Below are 5,397 nucleotides of genomic sequence, written 5' to 3'. Positions count from 1 at the left end.
GAGAACCAAGGTATTAATCCAGTAGGAGGCTCCTCAAAAGTCCCACGCAACTACACAAACAAACTAAGAACTCGCAACCAGCGCAATAAAGGGGTTGCCAATCCCTTCACGGCCACTTGCGAAAGTGAGATCTAATAAAGATAGTAAGATAAGATAAATATATTTTTGGTATTTTATAGTATAGATGCAAAAAGTAAAGATGCAAATAAAAGTAGATTGAAAGCAAATATGATAAGAGATAGAACCGGGGGCCATAGGTTTCACTAGTGGCTTCTCTCAAGATAGCATAAGTGTTACAGTGGGTGAACAAATTACTGTCGAGCAATTGATAGAAAAGCGCATAGTTATGAGATTATCTAGGCATGATCATGTGTATAGGCATCATGTCCATAACAAGTAGACCGAATCCTGCCTGCAACTACTACTATTACTCCACACATCGACCGACTCCTGCCTGCATCTAGAGTATTAAGTTCATAAGAACATAGTAACACATTAAGCAAGATGACATGATGTAGAGGGATAAACTCATGCAATATGATATAAACCCCATCTTGTTATCCTCGATGGCAATAATACAATACGTGCCTTGCAACCCTTTCTATCACTGGGTAAGGACACCGCAAGATTGAACCCAAGACTAAGCACTTCTCCCATGGCAAGAAAGATCAATCTGGTAGGCCAAACCAAACTGATAATTCAAAGAGACTTGCAAAGATAACTCAATCATACATAAAAGAATTCAGAGAAGATTCAAATATTATTCATAGATAAACTTGATCATAAACCCACAATTCATCGGATCTCGACAAACACAACGCAAAAAGAGTTTACATCGAATAGATCTCCGCAAGAGAGGGGGAGAACATTGTATTGAGATCGAAAAAGAGAGAAGAAGCCATCTAGCTAATAACTATGGGCCCGTAGGTCTGTGGTAAACTACTCACAACTCATCAGAGGGGCAAGGATGTTGATGTAGAGGCCCTCCGTGGTCGATTCCCCCTCCGACAGAGTGCCGGCGAAGGCTCCAAGATGGGATCTCGCGGATACAGAAGGTTATGACGATGGAAATTGTGTTTCGTGGTGCCCCTGGATGTTTTCGGGGTACGTAGGTATATATAGGAGGAAGAAGTACGTCGGTGGCTGCCCGAGGGGCCCATGAGATAGGGGGGCGCGCCCTACAGGGGGGGGGGCGGCCTCCTATCTCGTGGCTTCCTCGGAAGCTTCTTGACTTGCACTCCAAGCTCTCCGGATCACATTCGTTCCAAAAATCATGCTCCCGAAGGTTTCATTCCGTTTGGACTCCGTTTGATATTCCCTTTCTTCGAAATACTGAAATAGGCAAAAAAAACAACAATATGGGCTGGGCCTCCGGTTAGTAGGTTAGTCCCAAAAATGATATAAATGTGTAAAATAAAGCCCATAAACATCCAAAAGGGGTAATATAATAGCATGGAACAATCAAAAATTATAGATACGTTGGAGACGTATCAGGGGCCACCCCCGGTTCCTAGCTTCACGGCCAACAACTCTCACAACGCGCATGTGGCGCCATTGGTGTCTCCGGTGGAGGCGGTATTGGTGTCTCCGGCGCCGGCGCGGGCATTGGAGCTTAATGCACCCAGGTGTGCGCAGAATACGCTGGCCAGCACCTCGGCAGCAAGTGGCCCCTCCGTCACTTGCACGCCCGCCATTGGCGGTGCCTCGACATTAGCCGAGCTCGACGCCATCACGGTAACTAAGCCTCTCGACCAATGACTTCATCACCTTGCCTTTGACTGGGCATCCCTGACGCCCTACATGTTTTTGCAGGGCGCCATCGACGTTCCATGCACTCTCCTGCACTTCATGGGCGGCGAGTTGATTGATGTCACCAAGGGCAGAATCGTTCAACCGGGCAACCCCGTGTTCCACGGTAATCCGATGCCACCCACCATGTATACGGTTCAACTGGTTCGGGTGCTGCCAGGCTGCGACGACTTCTTACCTCCGTTTCGACCCGCTGGGGCCGACGAAGATGATGTGATGACCCTCAGCGCCTGCTTAAGCTGGCCCCTGCTTTGGCCGAAGAGCCAGATTCATTTGGGGGCAGGGGACACCACCCCACAGACAACACCGCCAGTCGTGCCGGCGCCAAGCCATGGCAAGACTGCCGCAACGCTACCGGACATGCTGGACATGCATATGGCACAGGATCCGAACATGCATATGGCATAGGATCCGGACGACGATGACGACGACGATGGTACATTTACCAACATCGATAAGTACTTCAATGAACATGGGTACGGTGACGAATTCTTGGGGCCTCCTTCTCAAGAACCCAACCCTGCAAAAGACGACCGCGATCTAGCTGGTACTGCGGAGAAACCCAATTGCAGTAGGCGTCATCTGGCGTTCAGTTCACAGGAGACACCTCCAGCTGCCGCCTTCATCAAGCCTCAGATAGCCGAGGTGCGAAATATTATCAGCCCCGACACACTCAAGAAGGCGGTCTCTGAGCAGAACTCGATCCCATTACAACAGCAGAAGAAGAAGGGACGAAAAAGAAAGAATAACAAGGGTGCGAGCCAGCCGGCACCGAGTACGATCCGTGCTCAGGACGGGCCATCTTCACCTAAGGATATCTTGAGGAGGGTGCATGTGGCGGGTAGGCCGATGCTACCGACTAATCTGCTCAATACTGCAACCGGTGCTATGCGGAGTCTGCATGATAGTGTTCTTTCTTTGGAGAAGCGGCATCTCTCCGAGAATGATGTGGCATACCCGGTTTTCGTGGCCGAGGTGCCAGAGGGCAAGGGCTTTGTCGATAGCACCATCGGGGGTATGATCGTCGTGTGGTTTGATGACATCTTCGCTATGTTTAACCTTCATCTGCTGCACTACACCTTCATTCGGCTATTTTCACTGAGTATGGAGATGCGGATCATTAGAGACAAGACCATGGACATCGTGATAGTCGACCCCTTCTACATGCGTGCCAAGATCTTGGGCAGTGCTGAGGACCGGCAAGTCGCGAGTTCATAACTCGAAGGCGTCATTCTGGCAAACCCAGATAAGGATAACTTCCTCGTGCCTTACTTTCCCGAGTAAGTCATCCCCTCACCGCCCCATAACATATGATTTCTTAGATTTCGATCATTCTTTTTTTCTAACATTCTGTGTTTTGTGAAGTGACACACATTGCACACTCATCCTCTTAAGCCTGAAATATTCCATGCCCACGTATTTCGACTCGGACCGTCAGTCGAAGAAAGACTACACAAATATCAAGAAAGTTCTTGATTAAGCTCTCCCCAGCTACGCCAGATCTGGAGGCACCTTCAGCAGGCCAATTCATAGGTACTGCAAGCACGTGTTCACCCACAATACGATGTTCCCCCACGTCAAGCAGCCGCCTGGCGGTCAGAAGGATGCCTACTACGCCCTCCATCACATGCGGGCGATCGTACGGGACCATAATCACCTTCTGCTACCAAATAATCTCAAAGATTGGGCCGCACGCTTGTCGGCAATCCAGGACGCGGACATCAGACAAGAACTCTTTCGCATCCAGTCGGAGTTTGCGGAAATCATCCATCAAGATGTCCTTTGTACCTCGGGGAAGTTCTACCTCAGATATCAACCGTCCAACAGTGAGATAGAAACAATGCTACAAATGCAGGCTGACAACGACCATGATTTCATGACCATCACGATAGACGGCGGCTTCATCCACGTTCTGGTCCCTGAGTTGAGTCGAAAGTAATGATGCTATGTAGTTCTGAAATATCGATTAGCTCATGTTGTAATTAAACTTTAATGAACTTGCATGTCTCTTTAGTTTGGACAGTCATTCAACTTATAAGTAATCGATGCTATTTATTAGTAGGACCATGAATCGTGCTATTAGTGTGTTGCTTTTCTCTTCCAATCCTTTTGTTGCATACTTATATATTGCTTATGTATTGTCTGTGAATTGCTACTAACGTTTTGTTTGTCTAGTGCATAGAGATGCCGTCGTATGTCATGCACAAGGGTAAGGTTCCCGGAGTCTACAACGACTGGGAGGAGTGTCGGAGACAGGTTCACCATTTCAGCGGTAACAGTTACAAAGGGTACACCACTATGGCGGAGGCAGAAGCTAGATACGCGCGCTATCTAGCGGGAGAGAGGAGGGAGCGTTGGAGGAACCGGATAAAGACCAGTTTCATCGTGATGATGCTCATCGTGATGACCGCAGCTCTCTTCTATGTGATGGTACTTTAAATGATCGATATCGACTTGTAATGTGAAGACAAACTCGCTACTCGCGGTCTCGAGACTTGTAATGTTCTAACTTTGTTCGATATTTTGAATTCGGAGACTAATATGATGAATTGTATTCAGAGACTAATCTTCTATTGTATTCGATAAATATGTTGTTTATATGTTGTGCTGTCTATATTCTGTGCAGTAATATATTTTGTAACCTGTGCAAATATCAAAAAAGAAAAAAAATCCTAATATTCATACTAGTGGCGCATCATACTGCACTTTAGTGGCGCAATGCAGTAAACACACTAGTGGCGCATTAACTAGATGTGCGCCATTAGTAACCCAGAGCACAAGGTAAATATGGCCCCCTGGGAGGCATAGTAATGGTGCACCGTTTGACATACTAATGGAGCACTTCCAGGTGTGCCACTATTGTCTAGTATACTAATGGCGCACCAGGGGTGCGCCATTAGTACTGGTTACTGGTGGTGTGATGATAGTGGTGCACCTGTAATGCGCCATTAATGGCCAAAATAGGTGCGCCACTAATTAGCCTTTTCCTAGTAGTGCCAGCTCCGTTGGGCCAGGCGTATTCAACTGGAGGCAGGTTTACAGCCTCGGCAACCACTCCATGTTCCTCGGGCTCAATTATCCGATCATCCAACCAATCATTGATCATATCACCGGCGATGATTACCGTGCTATTCAACCTCCATTCGCCAATGGGGACTGTGTTTACACATCATACCATGGTTTTCATGAATCACCATATCCAGAGATTCGTCGACACAGCTTGTTGCCAGATAATCTTCAGTGTGTGAAAGGCATCAAGCTTCCATGCGATGGATGGCTTTTGCAAATCCGACATGCGGCGATGTGGTTCATGCCAACAGCAAATATGCACAACTTGATTCGTACTGATATCTAGACTGAGCCATGTATTCTGCTGCTATAGCACGACCCTCTTTTGTTGGATATTATGTACTATTGTTAGTTTGAAGCACTCCTCTGGTTTGAAGGATAGATACCTTTCTGGGATCAAGTGCATCCTAACTCACCTGCGCAGGATGTACTGATAATGATGATGGAGATGTTGTGCAGTATATATATATATATATATATATATATATATATATATATATATATATATATATATATATA

This window comes from Triticum dicoccoides, chromosome 2B (genome assembly GCF_002162155.2).
Source record: "Triticum dicoccoides isolate Atlit2015 ecotype Zavitan chromosome 2B, WEW_v2.0, whole genome shotgun sequence".
NCBI classification, from domain to species: Eukaryota; Viridiplantae; Streptophyta; class Magnoliopsida; order Poales; family Poaceae; genus Triticum; species Triticum dicoccoides.
This window is presented reverse-complemented; position numbering follows the sequence as displayed.